Source organism: Boleophthalmus pectinirostris, unplaced genomic scaffold (genome assembly GCF_026225935.1).
Source record: "Boleophthalmus pectinirostris isolate CB_2022bp ecotype Guang Dong unplaced genomic scaffold, ASM2622593v1 HiC_scaffold_22, whole genome shotgun sequence".
Classification (NCBI taxonomy): Eukaryota; Metazoa; Chordata; class Actinopteri; order Gobiiformes; family Gobiidae; genus Boleophthalmus; species Boleophthalmus pectinirostris.
This window is the reverse complement of record NW_026571190.1, coordinates 26,376,037-26,397,580: the sequence shown is the minus strand read 5'-3', so window position 1 is coordinate 26,397,580 and position 21,544 is coordinate 26,376,037. Positions and strand designations below refer to the sequence as shown.

At 37.5% G+C, this 21,544-nt stretch overlaps 1 protein-coding gene across 1 annotated transcript in view; it reads left to right on the top strand.

Annotated features, from left to right (window-relative positions):
• mast1a (microtubule associated serine/threonine kinase 1a) overlaps window positions 1-21,544 on the top strand; it is a 58,736-nt gene that overhangs the window by 7,788 nt on the left and 29,404 nt on the right. The gene's annotated exons all lie outside the window — the stretch shown is intronic.

Below are 21,544 nucleotides of genomic sequence, written 5' to 3'. Positions count from 1 at the left end.
ATCTGGATCATATTTTCACTTCGGCGAAAGTCTTGTTCGAAAGCTTCCTGCATGTTTAAACCTTGTGGGAGCCTGAGCCTGCAAAGTGTCTTTTTCTGAGGCCAATCTGTTGCACCACTGAGCTGTGCAATGGAGGTTCAGCTGTAAAAGTGGCCCACTGTGACCTTAAAGCCCGCGTGGTCCAGGACGGCAGTAAGCATAGCATTACAAATAGGTTAGAGCATGTCGTCCAGATAGTGCACCAAAATGTCTCCTTTTTGCTTTCTGACTTTGCCACAACAAATAGTCTGCCTTTCTGGCATAAAGGGATTTTTCATACAAGATCTTTATACATCTACATGATTAATGAGGCTTTTGTTTGTTCTAGTGGGTGATACAGTGTACTGATACTTTATGTATGGCAGTTTACAATTTAAACAACACATTTTCAGGAGCCTGCGATTAATACTAGTGCTCTTCGTCCTGTTTAGGTGTTTGATTTTCAACAAAAAAAGTTGCGAATGAGAAACTGTTGGCTGATGCTAGCTAGCTTGTGACTAATTTGATGTCTGACAGACTTGTTTAACAACACAAATCATCCCACCTGTAGTTCCAACTAAATCAGATCTCTCTGGTCAGATTGCATTAAATTAATTCTCAGATTAAAGCTTCAGATAGAGCAATGCTTACAGTTAATGTCACACCCTCATAAAATGTTGATGACATCAACTCCAAAGTATCAACAGATCGGTCACTATTTTATATTGGTTAATATTTTGACTTATGAGAACCAAATAAAAATGTCTGCAACATGAACATAAAAAATGCGGACTTTTTATCAGTGCAGATTTTTCATCAAATTTCTTCCTCCAAAGTTTTAATTCTGCTCTAAACTTCAGGCTTTTACTGATGACTGGTTTTAGACCTTTCAATAAAAAATCCTGATTAAAATTCAATTAAGTGCACAGCCCCAGTTTGTTCTAAATGTTATGTGAAATAACAGCGGCCATGTTTTATTGCTTATAAGTGTTTTCAAAAATGAGTGCCAGGTACATTGTGAGATTTGGCAAGACGTGTTATGGCTTCCGATAAAGGCAGCCACGGTTGGCTCCTCCACAGAGATGACTTATATTTAGAAACTTAATTAGAAGACCTGTTTCCAGTGCCAGTTAGAGATCATCCTCTGAGTTTTGACAAAGACGTGTTATTAATATGTGGAATACAAGCACTCAACCTCCCCATTTTTTGTATGGTCGCTATCCGTGGTCCTGAAATCTTCTACGCTTTTTATGTTGTTTATATCTCAAAACATCTTTGGTATTTAATCACTCGTGTCTTGTTATTAGTCAAGCTGCTTTGTATGTTTCTGTATTTAAGCTAATGCTGTTTGAAAATTTTATTAAACATTATGTAAATATATTATAAAAACATCAGTCTAAAATAGCATGGCTATAGGAGGAGGAAACTATGCATATCCTCGGGTTTATTTTAGGCCTTCTTCTTATTGGTCAAACTGTCCACTGTCCATAATGTTGGTCAAGACAGAATACTGTATCAATATAGCGTCTAGATGTCTCTCTGATATGTGCATGGTCCCTCTATATGTCCTTTGTCATGGTGTACTCCAGGGGTCATTTAAAGGGTTCATATTACACTATTTTCTGATCTATGTTATAATGTAGTTCATCAAAAACATATGGGAAGTTGTGTTTTGTTTCATTCACACATGTTTAGCACACAAACCCTGCATATTTATACTGAGTTCTTCTCTCAAACAGAACAGACTCGGTTCCACCTTGTGATGTCATGTAGTAATACAGGAAGTGCTCCAATGTGTCCATACACCTTCACTAGAATCATTTCGATAATTACAGCTCTGGATGATGATTTATACAGCTGCCCTTTACTAAAGGTAAACATCACCTTAACATCAAAAGGGGGAAAAGAGCATTTTGAGCTTTGGAGATGTTGACAGACTAAGAATGTAGGCTCAAACTTGTGTGAATAAAACAAACACAACTCAAGATATGTTTCTGATGAGATTGTAACATGGCTTAAAGCTCACAAGAATCAGTTTTGGGTAATATCAGACCTTTAAAGTAGGTCATATTGCTCATTTGGACATGCTTTTGTACATTGTCCTGCTGTGGTTCTGCTTTCTGCTGTCATCAGAGAAGTCTGCTTCTCGTCACCTATGACCTCTGTTGGAGGGTGGCAGATGTTACAGATGGTGTAGCAGACACACAGGTCCCACTTGGATCTAACCATGTAATAAATCAAGCTTTTCGATTCTTCTTTTGCATAACTATCTGAGCAGTGCTCTTCTTATTGTTGTTTAATGTATAATCTTTTGATCAAGAACCATCCACTCAACTATGTTATGCGTATGTTAATGAAGACAGGAATTAGAAACACAGGAATCTGTAATGTTGAGTTTGTAATGGAGTGCACTGGGTTCTGATGTTATCTGCATTACCACACCTGCCCTGATGTGCCTGGCAGTCTGTGAAAACAATCTTTCTGACTGTCACCCATTATTCACACACATAGAGTACAGACCTGGAAACAGTGTCATGTCCAAGGATCACATGTAAACCATCAAATGTTTGGCCGTATGTACCTTCACCCACATTGTATCAGGATTTGTTCATTGGGGTTTAGGAATGTAACAATATCCAAATCTCTCAGTATGATATTATCACGATATGCATCTCACGGCACGATATTTATTGCAATATTTTGGAGAGGCTAATATAAATGTAGATAGAACACTTTTTTGCTTTTAAAATACCTTGACAAGATTATTTTATTATTTCCATCATAATCCCAAGAATTCAAGTAAAAACATATTTCTTCATGTTTTCTGCTCTGAAATGAATCAATGGATATGTAGTTCCCTATGTTTATAACCTGTTTCTACAATAAAACGATGCATTTAACCAAAGAAACTTGTAATTCGATATATTGTGACAGCCCACGATATTATTGTGAGCCTTTTGACAATGCGATATCAGAATATTTCGGTTATTGTAACATCCCTATTGGGGTTTGTTGATATTAGTTATTTTTTGAGAGACTGTCACAATAATATCAACTTTCATTAATTTCATTCATTATATGAAACCTGGAACAATAATCTTTGAGGATCAATATTTATCATGTGTGCAATTTCTTTGCAATAGTGGGGAGATTTTATCAATTTTTCTGTTCTATCATTAGATTTGAACTGTAGAGCTGTAATAAATAACTTATTGATTCATTCTGCTTTGTATTTCTTGCAAAGTTGTTTACTAAGATGATCCTGCTTTGTGTTAGTGGCATAAAGGAGTTTCAGTATTATTATGTATTTCAAAATGTATCTTTAACAATATGCTATCTTGCTTCAAAATTGTGACAGGTCTAGCTGAAGTACCTGTAGTGTCCAGTGATATTGGTGTTGTTAGGGAGGACTTTGTGTGTAATTTAAATTTTAGTGATATTATAAGTTGTGCTCGAACCTTATGTCGGTGGAGTTGGATTTCAGCATTTGGGGTGAAACTAAACATTCTTACAAGGACAATGAAGACAACTCTCTCAGATTACAATATGACCAAATCTCAAATGATATCGCAGTGTTGTTCCTGTGACTCCCTGTGGTGCTACACTGATATCATCACCCCTCCCTCCCCTCCCTGCTCTTCTGTCCCATGTATATTTTATCCTCCCCAGACTCCCACATTAGAGGCACCATCCATTATTGAATTGCTCCCCTCAGCAGCACTGTCCAACTGTCACCCCATGTCAGCTTTAACATTTGGAGCATTTGTTTCAAAGCGAAGGCGGGACGACACTCTCCACACACACACACATGCACAAACACACACACGCACTAGAGACATTTTCGTTATGTGACACTTTGAGCATCTTGTGTCAGATGTAGGGCACATTGAAGGCTCTTGCTATTCTGGCATTTGCATACAGAATTTGTGATTGTAAAAAGGATGGCTTGTGCTGTCATTTTAAAAGCCAAATAGGTCAATCACTGTTCACAACCCAGGGAAGTTAACAACCCAGGGAAGTAAGTCACTTTTCAAGGTCTTAAAATGGGTCACATGGATATTAATAATTTAAAAACCTGTAGTTTTAGTGTAATTATTTTATGACCAGTGGCTATGAACATTAAAGCTAAATGTAACCTGCACTCTTAAAGTAAAAAAAATATTCTACAATGGAAACTTAACCTGGTTTTCCAATGCGTTAAACTACATATATAGGACACATACAAGTTTTTCTCATTCTCAGTAATGGACAGACCATGTCAATCTCAGGCCAAGCTCCTCCAAAATTCTCTCACTGAGCTGCAGAGGCTGCACTAGCACTGAGTAATGACTGGCTGCAGGATCAGTGAGTCCTTTTAGGTTTAAATCAACTGGATTTCAGCACTGAAACTGGCAACCCAAATAAGAGACTCATGTGAGGCTCACTCTGCTTTCTGATTGGATAATCATCTTGAGAAACAAAACATGAAATTATAACATCATAGCCACAGTATGGACATATTTTAAACCTCTATGCCTTTATTGTACCACTACATTCTCTTCCTCTGTGCTGTACCATTCTAAATATTTATGCACAGGTTCATTATTCAAAGTAGACATTTTATTCTAGATTTGAAACACTGTCATCAATGCCATTCTCTTTGATAGCATGTTATTACCTCCACTCTCATTTGAATGCACAGTGCCTATTACAGACATTAGTACACAGCTCACTGGTTACCCTGCCACCTCAAACTCTAATTCATGTTGCATACACTCCAACTGCTCCTCCACCACTTTCTCTCATTTATTTTCCCTCTGTGCATCTCGGCTCTCCTCCCCGTGCCCCCTCCCCCTGGCTGTGCCGCTGTCCGCCTCCCGGTTTGGCACGTTACCCTTGAGATCAGCCCCACAATCCTCTCTCCTCGCTCCTCTCTTTCACAAACGCTCACAGCCTTTTCTGCCCTCTCTCCCTATGCCCTGCTCCTCTCTGTGCTCCTGATATGGCTGCTGACATTTCCACATTTCGCTGACCGTCTCTTCTCCTCTTCTCCGTGGATGCGTATCGCGATAGACTGTGCGTGCGTGTGTGCTTGTTTAACCGGGCAGAGAGGTTGAGAGATGCCGGTACAGAGCGTAGCCACTGCCTCTTGACTGCCTTGTGTGTGTGTGTGTGTGCATGTGTGTGTGTGTGCATGTGTCTACAGTCAGCTGCTTCGTCTGCCAACACTGCCTCCGCTAACAACATGTTTCGACGCACAAAAAGGTAAACGGTAACAGTGTGTATGACTGCTGTGGTGTTGTTTTCATGTGGATTCATTCAAACGTGTGTGGATGAACCTTGTATTTTTCCTGTTTCATTGTCCCTGCCTGCCCTCATGCAGTCTCTCAGTTGTCTTCGTGCCTCCATTAAGCTGCAGAAATGTGGTGTTGAGCATGCCAGTGTTTACTCACATGTTGTTTATTTACACCTGTAAACACTTGTACGTATACAGCCAGTGTTTGCCTATAGCGTCTCAGTACATATGATTTGTCATTGATGTTTATGGGCATTTATCTTTAGCCAGTGCGTCTAAAGATATGGATGTTGTAAATCAAATATATTACTCAGCTTTAGGGGACAGACGCTCATTATACATTAACTTGACATTCTGAAGGTTGACATAAGGCTTCTGGTGGTGTTTGTTGTGACTGTGAGTGGTTGTCTTTGTAATGAATTCCAAATTTGCTTCTTAAATCGTGAATATGATATTAGCAGATGCAAGACTGCTGGAAGCACATCATTCAGGCCTCTCATGATAACACATTTTGAAGTGTATATGTATATATGTATTGCTGAAATAAATATAGACAAAAAACAATAATATTAAAACTAACCAAACCAAAAAGAGCAAAATTATCCACAAAAATGTATTCTAAATGTACAATACTGTTAAATATTGTTTAATCAACCTTTTTCAAATCAAATCTTAGAGTATATTGCATAAAGCATATTGCAGAAAACAACAACAACAACAAAATATAATTTTTCTACTAGTGAAAAAAAAAAAGGCACACATGATAAATGTTGACCCCCCAAAAATGACTGTTTCATCTGTCCATATTAGTCATATTAGTCAATCACTATAAATCGATATAGTAAGTATCATGGCAGGCCTATATCCATAAATAATAGTATCAAAGAAGTGAAGTGTCTTGCTCAAGGACATGCTTTGGTCCAGACTTTAGACCAGGGCGACCAAAAAGAGGACTACATTCTGAACTTGACCCTTGGTAGAGAGAGAGTGCTGACATTTCTCAGTTGTACAGTGAAGACGATCAATAATGAGACCTAACCAGTCTTTCTAAATGGCACCATGATTAAAGAAAATGTATTAATAGACCTGTTTGCATTGAATTTGCTCATTTACCGTAGTTAGCACAGATGGATACTTTGCCATGCAGCAGTAATGCAAACCCATTTTATAGTTATGTTGTGTTCCCTGTTGGTTTATTTTGTACAGTGCTTTAGATCATGGATTATGAGATAATGATGTCTCTCCATACACATAAGATAGAATGGGAGATAGTATAGTATACAGAGAATACAGTCGTCCTCTGGGTAATGAACTGTGCACTGGGGCTGCAGTGCCTCTGATCACATGGGATTAGTGCTTCTCCTGCTGTGAGCAATGAACAAAATAAATATCAACAAAGAAAAGACGTTTGTAGTGTATAGACCTTATCCATGTTTGTGAACTGACTATGTTTCAAGGAATTATTATTAAATATTATCAGTATCATTATTATTATTATTAACTATTATACATTTTATATGGAGGCAAAAAAGTCAAAATAATCAAATGGTAGCTTATAACCAGCTGATTATGGATCTGTTGTCTTTAGAAGACTAGGTTAAAATACTGAAGAAAAAATAAATAAAAATACTTAACTAAAACTTTATGTGTTGGTTAAATAGTATTATTTGTAAAATGAAATCTCAATTTAAATGAGGTAATGTAGTGGACCACATTAATTTCACAATAGTGCTTGATCTAAATTAAGATCTTGCAGATCTGGATGCCTCAACATAATAAATAACACATATGTTAACATTATTTATAACATCCAAATACTGAGACATTAAACTCTGCATTAGTGGAGGAGTCTGGATGAGGTTTATGTGCAGCACCGCATTAACTCTCTGTTTACATTTTACTTACATTTAAAAGGGCAGTCATTTCCTCCATTTGTCTCAGAGTCCTTGGCCGGATTGTGCACTAATGGATTTAGGAAGCACATTCTGTTTTTCTCCACATCAAGCCGATTGGTGTCAATATCAGGTCAGAACACTTTCTCAAATGACTCAAGAAACTGTATGATACTGCATATTCAGATTTATAATGGCCACGTATGTGTAAAAAGGTAAAATTCTCCAACACACAGGAACATTTTTCATTCATAACCTGCATATGCATAATGTGTGCATATAACACCTATATAAGCATATAAGTGTTGTAATAGTTTTATGTTTTATGTAGTTTTAGTAATCATGTGTAATTATTGAAAATAATGGATTGATTTTAGTTTGCTGCATAGCTCCACTGCACCGTCTGGCAAAAATTGCTTTTACTTGCTTTTGCTTTGCTTACCTATATATTTGTTTTAGTAAAAAAAAAAAAAAAAAGACATATATCAATGACACTCAAAAGCACTTAGTAAAAAGTGAAAATGCAGAATAGTTCTTTCCTATTGATAAATTATTAAATGTATGTTACATAAGCTACTGAAAAAGTTATTTTTGGTAAAATAAGAGAATGTTAAATCATGCTTTTCTATTCTATTTGAATTAGTTGTCGGCGTTAGGAGAACACTTTGGGTCCTCAGTGTGAAAGAGCCTTGTGTCCTGCATGTGTTCTTATCATTCTGGGCTTCTGCAATTAAACTGCTACTACTTTGTGCTTAGTGCCAAACAGATTGTGCTAAAAGTAGTACAAAATAATAGGGAGGAGATAAAATGTGTAGCACGACACAAACACCAAGAGCATCAGTACTAGAGGCACAGGGAGTGGGCCGGGATCAAAGGAGTGTTTGAGGCTAGAGTTAAGACGCGCTCTTTGGGTTCACACCACTGGAGCTAGTCCCACGTGTCGACTTCATCTGTGCACTTAAAAGCAGCTCTACTGCTGTTTGCTATCAGCGCCTCCCAAAAAGTGAAAACAAAATGTAAAGGCTGCCTTCTTGTCGCAGAGAGGAGCCATTAAGTTTAGGCAGAAGTTTATTTAAGTCTATGGTGTTTCCCCAAATCTCTGCACATCAAAGTGGCTCATAACCAAGGCACAAACACTTAAAATCACTTTTTTTGTTCAGCGTTATAAAATATGTACCTCCACTGTCATATTATTTCAGGCACGGTTTACATACTGTTAAATGTTAAATTAAATGTGCATTACCATTATATAAAACAGTTGCAATCTTACTAATATCACCAGTGCAGGTTTACAAAGACGCACTTCATCATTTGTATTGTATTTACCAATTCAGCGCCAGATGGCCATAACCAACACATGCTTGTTCCAGTCCAGCTGTTAGCCACTGTTGATGTAGCGTATATTTGTGCGTCTTCATTCCCCAGCAGTCTGTGTCATAACAGAGCCGGGTAACGAGGTACAGTACAGCCCCGCGTTCCTCTCCTCTCCTGTTGTTTGTACCATGGCAGCACCATCTGTCACTGGCTGCTTTTCAGGCTGGCCCCAACCACAACACGCTCACTGTCTTTGATGTACTGATAACATTATGACTTATATTATAAATCAACCTGGATAACATTAGCTGCATTTAAAAGTCCTATATTACATAAAATTGACTCTGATGAGCTTTAAGCTATTCATTCACACATGTTTGAGTGCTTTATTATTAGTCTGTCTGCACCTCCAAAGCCCATGTAGTGGTAGATTTCAAGTTAACAGCATCCTTTTACCTTCAGTTCTGTAGAGATTGGCAATTCAAGGGTTGAAGTGAAAGTGTATGGAGTTTAAAAACACAGTGGAGCACTTCCTGTATTTCCACATGACATCACAAGGTGGGACAGTGTATTATCCATCTGAGAGGAGAGTACAGCCTAAATGTACAGTGTGTGTGTGTTAAAACATTTGTGAATGAAACAAAATACACATTGTATGTTTGCATGTTTTTGACGAGGAAACAACATTATAACAGAGATAAAAAAAATTGCGTATGAGCCCTTTAAATATAACCCTGACTTAATCTTTCGTGTCAAATCTAAATGAGTTATTGTTTTGTGTTCTTGTTAAAGTGCAGACAGGTAAGCTGCCAATATCTTTAATGGATTAGATCTATATTAATGTAATCACAGCCAATTTGAGGTTGCATACAAATTATGTGTATGGAAATGAGTTATGAGCGCTTTATGGCAGCAGGCAACAAACTGCTATTCAATTTAGTTCCTTTTATTATATATAATATATTGTGAAAAAATGCAGGAAAAAAGACAAATAATAAATCACAATTTATGTGGTAGGGAGAAGAATATTTTAGTAGGAATATTTATGTTTGAAATAAAAATTATTGTTAGTTGTTTGTTGAATGTTAGAATGTTGTTACCTCCTCAAAAACAGACCTGGTGTTGTGTTTTGGTTCATTCACACATGTTTGAGTAACCCTTTATGAGTCTGTCTCAAAATTCTCTGTTCCACCTTGTGATGTAATGAAGCTGTTGTTTTCAAGTTAACAGCTACGTTTTACATTAGCTCAGCAGAGATGGACAATTACAGGGCTGAAATCCTCCAAATGATTCTAGTAAAGGTGTACGTGTGGACTTTAAAAACACAGTGGAGTACTTCCTGTTTTACTGAATGACATCACAAGGTAAAAACATGTGTGAATGAAACAAAACACAACTCCGGATATATTGTGGACGAGGAAGCAACATTATAACACACATCAGAAAAAGCGTAACATGCACACTTTAATCTTTACTTTTATAGTTGTATCAGGCTTTATTTAGCACATATTGCCTGGATAGTCATACCTCCCACTGTTGCTGGTACAGTGGAAAACCGGTGCCCTCTGGTCTACATCCATTATCAGAGGTAAACGTTTTAATGTCTATTAGTCATGCTGCAAGACTCTGGGCTAATGCAAATGAGTCTGAGGAAGTGCTGTTTACGAAAGCTCCACATCATTCACTGACAAGAAGGTCATTGTCACTATCACAGTGCCATGTGTAAGTATAGATAAACTACTGATACTTTTCATCTGTCATCAACATTCCCTGGGGGTGTGATGCTAACTGTAGGGCCTGCTCTGTTTTACGCTCTGTTACTCAAGCTAGACTTTAATCTGATCTTTGTTTTAACACAATCTGGCCATAAAGAAATGACTTGGCAGGAACTACAACATGGTCAGCTGATTTGCGCTCTTAAACAAGTACCTCTCAAATAAATTACAGTCACAAATCAGCTGGCAGTAGCCAACAGTTTTTCACTTACTTACAGTCACCATTTTTGTTGAAAATTAAACACCTAAACAGGACCACGTACGCTCGTACTGATCAAATGCTCCTGAGAAACTGTTGCCTAAATCCATTTTGTACTCTTTTTTGAGTTTTTGTGAGCATGCCTATGTTCCCTCAGCCTTATGTTCCCTCATTTCTAAGTTTTTTTTTCTTTCCAACATTAGGCCCTATGTTTTCTCATTTCCTTTATCATAATTAGCAACAGATTTTATCCCAATTTCTCACAATTTGGTTATGCCCAACTTGTCCAGCAGCAGTTGACTACAGATGTAATGTGGTGCAAAGGGGCTCTAGGTTGAAATTACTCTGAATCATCCCTTTAAATGTGATATTTAAAAAAAAAAAAATGACTTGAATGAGAGTATCATTTGGAGAAAAATCTTAGAAATAAGAAAAATCTTAGAAATGAGGGAACATAGGGCTGACCCTGAGTTTTCATGCCGCATTCTATTGAATGTCGGTAGTAGATAAATCTGAGTCAGTTCTCCCAACATCTGTTGTAAATGTGTTCCATTGCAACAGTTGGGGAAAATATGCCCGAATCAAGTCCGTTAGTTAACTTTAGCTGTCAGCGACTCAATTATGGCAGTTTCACTCTTACATGCTCAGAAAAAAACTTCTGTCTACTGTCAAATGATGTGAAAGAAAGACAAAATGTATTTAGAAGACACTTTCTCTATACATACACGACGTAACATATCAAAATGACCAAAAGACAATTCTCCCTGTTTCCTGTGACGTAAATCCAACTGACTCGGTCTGCGCCGAACCAGCCTGAGTTTATATTTCTGAACCCCGTTTTGACTGAGGGTTGGATTCCATTGAACTTTCTCGAGGTGGAGGTCGGTTTTCCCTGAGAACCGGGCAAAAGAGAATGCAGCATTAGACAGTCTTTGCTAATGTGTGCATTGTGTCACCATGGTAACTCCTAAACATTCCACCATTAGAGATACATGTAGAACACCCCCAGTCAGACTAGACAGAGACTTGCAGCAGGTGAAAACAGGAGAGGAGAGGAGAGAGGAGATACTGCCCCCTTTTCGCTGCATCACCGGCCTGAGGGTCCACTTTCACGCCTTTAGAGGACATCTGACAACAGCCTCTGTGCAGACCAGCACTGGGACACACGCTCAGCTCTGTTTGTGCTTCTGGCTTCTCCATGTGCTGTTAAAGAAGGACACAATGCTCATAGACTGTAGAGCATCTTAAACAGGGTTGTATTATTTTATTTAACGGAGCAGTGTGTAACTTTTTGACTGGGCGTCCATCACCTGCTTGTTTCTAGGGATATTTCATAGCTCTGCCTGTAATGTTCCACAGTATGACATTAAACAGCTCTACCTTATATTTATTTAGTTTCAAGTGGCTTTATAGCTCAAAAATATCTGGAAAAACTGACTGCAAGCGGGGTTGCCTCTCCACAGATCTGACCTGTAACTTGGCCTGGTTTGGTCTCCATGAAGATAGAAAGGTTTAATGCCATACTGTGAAACATTACAGACAAACCAATAACATTTCCATGGAGAAAAGCATTTGATGGACCGTCTGTCAGAGACCTGGTTTAGTCCTATTTTAGACCTGCTTTAGTCCTGGTCTTGGTTTAAACCTGGTATAGTCCTAGATCTACTATTAACTGCACTACAGTTGAAGTCTAGTTTCAGGCTGTCACTGTGGCTTGACAGAGCTATATTGTCATGATTTTTATTTTTGTTGTTGTTGAGTTGTACCACTTGAGAGTTGTTTGTGGATATTATAGAGATAAAACATAAAACTGAGGTGTGATTTTATCTGGACTAGAGCCCTTCGAAAAATCTGGCCCCACTAAAGACCTGAAGACCCCTGCTTTAGTGGGTTCAAGAAAGTTCATATTTTTATCTTTTTAACATTATGTTATGCTCTAGGATTGCTATTAGTGTGACCAATATCATCATAACCCTCTGTAATTGTAAAAGTTTTACTCCACTATAATCTGCATCACATTTCTTTTAAAAAAATGCATTCACCCTTAATATTATTGCTCTCTACATCTTTGTAAAAGTTGCTGTAACAAATAAGTATCTCTCTTTGTGGTAAAAAATATTCATTCTGTTTTAAAATTAATTGTTGTTCCTAATTTGCGCAAATGTGTTTTCATTAGAAAGAAAACATGTTTCTTTGGTCTAGTGATCTTATTTACTGCGTATTCATGCCCCGACTTGACACCATTTCTGTTATTAGCTCTCTCCTCTTCATATTTTCCTCTCATGCACCATTTTTATCTTCTCTGCGTTGTCATCTTTTCTCCCCTGTCAGAATCTTTTCATGGGGAATAACTGCAAACACCTCTATTTATGTCTCTCTGTATTGGATTGCTTAGCAACAACAGCATCATGTGACTAACCCCAGTTGTACCCCTCACTCACGGTCTTGCTGTGTGTTGTTATCCTTCCACTTTCAGCATTGGACTTATCTATTCTTCGTCACCGTTCTTGATTTTCTCATCAAGTTCACCTTTGGAGCTCCATCTGCTGCCTGTCAGCATCACTCATCCTTCCACTCTATCTCTGTCTAAATGCTTTACACTTGATAAATCTGCCCACATGGCTTCATTTGGTCATTTTCCCAAATTTAGGATCTATTTGTGTCCCAGAAGATGTCTTGATGCCACCGCAGTCATAACAGCTATATTGCCTCACAGGAAGCCCTTAGCTGCTGGTTCCAAAAGCAATTTATAGAAGCATCATGTCATCCCTCCCCCATTTCTTTTCCATTTCTCCAAGTTGTAAACACGCACTCACCTTTAGGACGTCCCAGAGGAGGCAGAGGAGAGGCAGAACTGTCACTTGTCAGGAAGTCAGCCCAGACAGATCAATGGAGTCGCCATCGGGCAGGTCTGGTGTCCCGTGTGCTCTGTGAGTCAGCACTGAGGCCCGAGGAGCGCTCCGCTGATACCAAGTTAGGACCATCTTTCAGAGCTCATCAAATCACATGGACTCACATCAAATCACATGGACTCACACCTGTCACTCTGCACACGCTCAGACGATTGAGATAGACACTTCTTCTGCTGCCGCACATAAAGCTGAGAAAACACACAAGGCTCCTCACTGGATGTGTGACATTTTAATATTTAGGTGACATTGAAATTTGTTCATATATCAGGATTGTGATATATTGAGATGCTCATATTCTTATACAGTAGGCTGATATTTCTTTCTACAGGTTATTTCTATCTCTGATTGAGATGAGGGACGCACTGATCTAGCTTTTTCAGTTCCAACACCAATTTCGAAACTAAGTGTCTGCCGATCTTGGCCGATATGAGTGCAGAGACTGAAAACAACATGCATTTCCTTTAAACAAAAGAAAAACCTGATCCAAATGTGTTATGTAGCTGTTATTTATCCCATAAGTACCTACAGAACTTTGTATAAATAAAACATCAAATATTATGAGACTTTCTAGGGCAACTACAGTTTTGTTACATCAGTTTATATGTCCAATCAGGATATTGACTGAATCCATATTTGGAAGCGATACCCGATCCAGCTAATTTCAGTATCAGTATCAGATAGCAGTATTGGATCGGTTCATCCCTAAATGAAATAGAAAAAAGGGGCCTGTATTCACATGATCTAATATAACAAATGAAATTACATCGGAGAAACATTTTAATTATTATTATTTTTTGGTGCATTTGTGAAAAAAACAAATCAAATATTAATTGGTATCTGCAGTAATTATTGGGCCTAAGAACAAAACATCAGCTGAAAGATCTGATCATCCCTACTCCTCCTCACAACTAATTTTTTGTATTGATTCTGTGCTAGATGCTTGTATTTAAATGGCTATTCATCCACAAGTTGATGTTGTTTATTTGTGTCTATTTTTCACTGAAATGCCCAGAGGCTTTTGTTTGGCTCTGCACCTGACATCAGGAGAGAAGTGTTCCTGTGTGAGAAGTCATCAGCGAACAATTACAAAAGGCCAAAGACACTTAATGGAGTTAAATGCTGCCGAAGCATGAGTCAGGCGCAGTCCTTGACCCACAGTTTTATATACACTTATATATAGATCGTACCTCACCTCATACAACACATGCACACTGACTTTGACCAAAAGGCAGAAAAGTGGAAGTATCATAGTCGTAGAGCAGTTTTATCTCCTTTCTTATTGCATTTGTTGTACTGGGCACTTTTTACTGTTTTGTGTCAGATTTCTACGACATTTGGCTGATAGTGAAATTGAGTTTTTACCACAAAATAATAATAGATTTTTTCATAACCACTGTATTGTGATTTTTTCCAGCAAATACAAATTACAGATGCTTTCTAATAAAGGGCACATATTACTCTATTTTCAGAGCTAAATTATAATGTTTACTCATCAAAAACATGTTTCATTCACACATGTTTAACAGACAAAACCTGCATATTTAGGCTGAGTTCTTCTTTCTAACATCTCAAAAATGCTCTGTTCCACCTTGTAATGTCATGTGGTAATACAGGAAGTGCTCCACTGTGTTTTTAAACTCTATACACCTTCACTAGAGTCATTTTAGCCCTGGATTTGCCGATCTGTACTGAACAAAAGCTAAAAGGTTAACTTGAAAACTACCACTACATGACGCAGAGCATTTTGAGCCTTGGAGATGTTGACAGACCAGAATTACTCAAACATGTGTGACTGAAACAAAACACAAGCTTAGGTATGTTTTTGATGAGGTAGCAACATTATAACATTATATAATTTTGCATAATCAAGGTAGGCGCAGGGTCTTAAAAGTCTTTAAAAGGTCTTAAATTCCATGTTCCTAAATTAAGGCCTTAAAAAGTCTCAAATTAGGTTGTCCAAGTCTTATTTTTTCGCAAAGGTCTTACATTTCATTATCCTATTTTTAGCAATGTTAAATAGGGGGAGGAGAAAAAAAACAACAACGTGAAATCATGTAACTCTGGTTTCTAGCGCCGACGGCGGGAGTAAACAGTCAACAGAGTGGAGGAAGACGTTGGATGGATCATGGAGAAGTGTAGGTTTAATCCACCGTGGCTCTTAGATTCTATAGTAGTTGGTTGGTCATTATTAGAATTGGATCTGATGTTTTTTGCCCGCATAATGGGTGCGATGTTGGTCTTAAAAAGGTCTTTAAAAAGTCTTACATTTGGGGTGGTCCAACCTGGGGATACCCTAATAATATTGAATCTTTAAATTAGCCAGACTGATATGGTTAGAGATTACAGTGTTATATCAAATGCATTTCTTTGTATCTTTGCCCCTATGTATCATCTTATTATACAAACACTTACCTGTTTACTTTATGACCCATTGCCACAGGTTGATAGTTATTGCTGTGTGAGGTCGCTGCTTGCTGTGCCTGTGTATATTTTGTTGAGTGCTTGTGGGAGACGTGGCTCAGTGCCCAAGCAGCTGCAGAGAGGATAATTGCTCGTCAAAGCTTCTGCACGAGTCATTACCACGGAGTTGACCTTTGACCTTTCCACAGCGGGGTAACAGGCATCGTGGCCAATGACAACCCTGGGTGCAATACTCCGGCTCAAATAGTGTAGTAGGTCACATTTGCATTTATTGTTGTATATTGTATATTTTCAGTAGTGGGTAGGCTTGTCACGATAACAAATTTTTAAGTCCGATCATTGCTGAAGATGATGATGATAAGTGCTAATATTGAAACTGATCTATGTCACTGACACAAGATAAAAAAAATCTAAACTCTAAATCTACAATATTGTTAAAAACAACAAATAAACAGCAGAATAAAACACTTTAGTACTTAGTTTGCATCTGTAATGAGTCTTTGAAGTGATTAATTGAACCTTTTATGGCTTAAATCTTATCTTAAATCTTATTGTAGGAAAAAAAAACAGAAAAATAACAAAAACCTTCCCACTAATTCAAACAAAAAGCACCGCTGTAAATACTGATATGCCAAACGTCAATAACACCTTATAATTCACTTTATTATAATGTCTTTAGGAGCTAACGGTGCTTACTAATGCTCATTACTCATGCAAGTTCACACTTCGTTGTGATTGGATAAATCCCCTTATCACTCACTCAGAGCATAATGGAGTGGGTCTTTATATTAAGCAGGTAAGAAAGACGGACGGTTGAGAGATTCTGTCGTAATTTTTAGTAGAAATCGAGCAATATGCCTTTTTTCACGGCCGATGCAGATACAGATTGTTTAGGATCCAGAGCGGCTGATGCCCAATGACCTGTGTTGATGTTTTATGCCGATATGCAGGGCTGATTTTGTTAATTTTCCCCAAATCATGGAATTTGAATTAAAAAAACTCTCCCATGACCTTATATTCCTACACACTAGATGAGGAAGCAGCACATTTTTGCAGAACCTTCTTTGGGCTTAAGTGCTCATATATGATTTATGCATATTTTATTAACACATATTTAGGCAGCTGGTTGGGCCAAACAACATGCTGGCCTCTGTTGGAGATTTAAGGATAATAAATGATACTCTGAAAAGTGCAAATATCGTCCCCAATATATTGGCCTAGGTCTATCCCTAGTTTTTAATTACCCATTTTAGAAAGTCTGTATTTGTTGGAGGAAACTTTTTTTTTTACTTAATAGTTGTAAAAGTAGTGAGAGTTCACAAGATGCATTTGTTATCTCCAGGATTTTAGATGTTATTACAGTCTCGCCATGCAGAATCTCAGAATGTGTGCAGAAACATGACAATTAGCAAAAATTTGTGTGTTCTAAATTCACACCCAAAACAAACTGTTCACACAACAAAACAAGCAATTTCCTTTCACCTATTGTGAAATTTCATCAAAAAGAAAAAAAAAAAAAGATCTTGAAAGCCCGAGTCATTTTAAAAGTATTGGTGGTTTTTGGAGTCTAGATTGTGATGATGTTATACTCTCAGCAAGAGCCGGCTTACTTTATTATTAATAACATTGTACTTTGAAGATATGAAAGTACTATGAAATATCCAAAAGTTAAATGCATAAATGTTTAATCTCATCATTTCTAGCTCACTGTCTGCATTTAAACAATATTAATTTAGCTGTCCCCATCTGTATTAAATACCATTGGCCTATAGATTGTTTTGTTGTCATCTGAAACCCAGCAATATAAAACGCAACTTCATTTTAATAGCATTTTGTAAATCACCATTACATAGACTGGTCCTTTTTGCCAACAAAATGAATTCCTCTGCCTATCCTCGGCCTGTTGTCGTGTGCAGACAGCTCGGTCAGTCATAAGCTGTGATTTGAGCACCTTTTTGACAGTCTCTGCCCAATATGTCCACACATTTTCTCCCTCTGTCACATTTTAAAGTCGTTTCTCAGAGGCAGCTGGCTCCTCATCAGTGGTGGCCATCGACTGTGGCCAGACCAACAGCAGCACGCCCCGCCGACCCTCATGAATCACACTATGTTTGACTGACAGCCTCCTGTCAGGCACACAACCTGCCTGTATGAGCATTATTCTCTGCATTATTACAGAGTGGGAGATTTATGTGGGGATATTAGAGCTGGGAATCACAGAGTCCCAACCCTCACGATACGATAATCAATACAATATGGTGATACACGCAATAATTGATATATTGAACGATATTTTGCAATAGATCACTATTTTTATTAACCACATTTCTTTAACAACAGTTTTTCTTTGTTAAACCATTACTTGTACAAAGATAACATGGAATAAACCAGTTGTTCCCATTAAAACAGTGAACATGTCAAGTGTATTGCATAAAAAAATGTTCTTGTCTCTGAACAAATATCAAAATTGTAACCCTGCCACAAAATGAATAATAATAACAGTAAATAGTAAATAGTAATAGTAAATAATAAATCGTAAAGGATCCCAAAAATGCTCTTGGAGATATATATCAATACAGCAGCCCACAATAACGATATTGTACCGCTAAACACAATATTCATATTTTGATATTTTAGTACACCCCTGCCATGCTATAATATGTGCAAAAAATAACATTTGAATTTTTGACTTAGTTTAATTGTAACATGGGTAATTACACAGTAATGACTAATGTACCTTTACATGGTAATATACTAAATCTAACCATTTAAAAACTGCAAATTATTGGAAAGGATGGTTAATGTTTTTTTAGTAAAGCTAATTTGGTTTTCACTTACCATGATATTTCTCCTCTGTTGTCATCTTACTACTGTACTGAAACAAAATGTCAGACCAAAACACAGGCCACTAACAGTTGAGAAACACTGCTTGATATTAAAATCATAGACTGTATGTAAATGGACAGAGCTAACCTGCTAGCCACTGCTTTCCAAATAGGAAGTGTTCATGGTGGCGCATCTGGCTCCATCGACTCTACTATACTATAATATACTATACTTTATATTGAAAAATTGTCGCCCCTTTGTGTAACTGCTGTATTGAGCCTTGTCATTTTGGTGTTAAAATGTGTGTATTAACCACCTACCTGGTGTTTTTATTTCGCTATTTTGCACAAATATAAAATAATATTCTTAATACGGAACTGGCCGCATATTTGCTCCTCTAACTGAGTTTCATTTGACGACAGCTGAATGCTGTATGTGACGTCACACTCCCTTTGTCCACTTCTTTGTACAGTAAGATACATGTTTATTGGTGATTATACTGGTAGACCATAGCTCTAAAGCTGATGGACCCAGGTCTGCTTTGTTTATAGCACATATTGAGCTATACTGTTTACAAACACTAGATATTATTTACCAGACTGTAGATTTGAAGATACTACTCACCCAGAGTGAATTTCAAGAGGATTGCCAAGTGTCAGCCTCACAGCAGGTGGCTCATATTTGTTTAGGCTGCAAATAGCTTCCTTCATTCTTTGTATTTTTTTTTTTTTTACACCAGGATTTGTTATCATCTCTGCGTTCTTGTGAAAATAAAAAAAATAAAAAAACACCCATTTGGAGATGTCAGTGTTTGCTCTGTTGTAAAATGTGACTCAAATTGTGTTCCCATGGTAACAGTGTACATTGGTCTCGGTGAGCTGCTTGTTCCACTCCTGCTGTTTTTAATTTTTCCTGGTCATTTTGGTAAAGAGGGAGAGAGAGAAATTGTCCGTGGCGTGTTGCTAATTTGGATAATTGGACATGAATGAGTTTGAATATTTAAAAAGAATGAGTCTCTCTTTCACTGTAGAGCTGCCGGTCTTTGTTCACATTTAATTTATGCATGAAAGAAACCCAGATGTCACCATCAAAACAATTTGCATTGTTTAACAGAAAACTTTGTCACAATTGTATTGTAATTGATTATATTGTATTTAAAGGTCCTATATTACACAAAATTGAGCTTTAAGCCATGTTAAAATGTTGTTACCTCATCAAAAACATGCATTGTGTTTTGTTTTATTCACACATGTTTGAGTAATCTTTTATTATTAGTCTATATACAAATGCTCAAAATGCTCTGTCATGAAGAGGTAATTTTACAACATCTTTTATCTTTTGTTCAGTAGAGATTGCTTTTCTAAGGCTGAAATTATCTAAAAGATGCTTGTGTGAAAGTTTATGGCGTTTAAACCACAGTGGAGCGCATCATCACAAGTATTTTCTGTTTGAGAAAAGAACTGAGCCTAAATATGAAAGGTTTATGGGTCAATGAAACAAAACACAACTCCGGGTATGTTTTTGATGAGGAAACAACATTATAAAAGTGATCAGAAAATAGTGTAATATGGGCCTTTAAGTGTATGTAGGCGATATACCACAACCGTTGGTCATGTTATGCAATAGTTATACACTGGTTTTATATTGCTTTCAAGCTATAGGGTGTTCTTATAACAAATTGTAAGTGTAATCCCAGTTGTGTGTCTTGATTTACACATAACAGATTGAACATACTGTCTTTTTTGTCTTATCTGGTTCGCTTTGGCAGTCAAGTGAATCTCCACGGGGGCTTAAGCTGCTGCAGACCCCTATAGCTCCTGTCCTGTACTTTTACTGACTGCCACCGCTGTTTCTGCTAATTATCTAGGAGGGATCTGTGGTCAAAATGGGAACAAGACGGGTTTATTTAGAATCTGTTAAATAAGCTTTCTTCTTAAAGGTGCACTATGTAACTTTTTGTTTGGGTTTCCATCACCTGCTTGTTTCTATGGATACGTCATTGCTCTGCCTGGAATGTTCCACAGTATGACATAAAGTAGCTCTACATTACATTTATTAAATTACAGGTGATTTATAGCTCAAAAATACCTAAGAACACACCTCTCCATAGATCTGATCCGTAACTAGGTCTGGTTTGGTCTCCATGAAGATAGAAAGGTTTAATACCATACTGTGAAACATTCCAGTCAAAGCAATAACATAGAGAACAGCATTTAATGAGCTCTCCACCAAAAAAGCTACACAATGCGCCTTGAAATAACACCATCTGTTTCTGCTATAGTAGATAACTTATGGGCATGTTCGACCAAGACTTTCTCCCGCCTAAAATGTGATTTTGCACTTTTGGCTGTGTTTGAAAGCAGTGGACATACCTTGTGCATAATGGGGGGAAAAAACTAAGCAAAACATACTTTCCATGACTGAGGGACAAAAGCAGGCTAATTCTTATATAACCAAAGCTACTTATAACACTTTAAGTATTTAGCCAATAGTAAAATGCCCCAAAATTCTACTTAAAATGTATTACATTCTGACAAAAACGATTTTTGCGTTATTTTGAAATGTCATATCTCTATTGTTATAATGGCCCAAATAGCTGAACCGTAGACTGTATGCAGAAATGGACATAGCTAACCTGCTAACTGCTTTCCAAATAGGAAGTGAGTATGGAAGCGCTTCCAGCTCCATCAACTCCGGCTCCAGTTCACTTTATATTGAAAAGACGCCGCTCTTCTCTCTGTAACTGCTGCTCAGGTTCCTCAATTTGGTCTTAAAATGTTAATATTAACTCACTCTACAGGACCTTGGTGGTTTTATTTTGCTATTTTGTCTGTAAATTAATTCTTAAAATGGAATTCAGCTCCATTTCGCCCCATAACTGCTAGCATCGGTGAGCTTTTGACTGGAGCTGA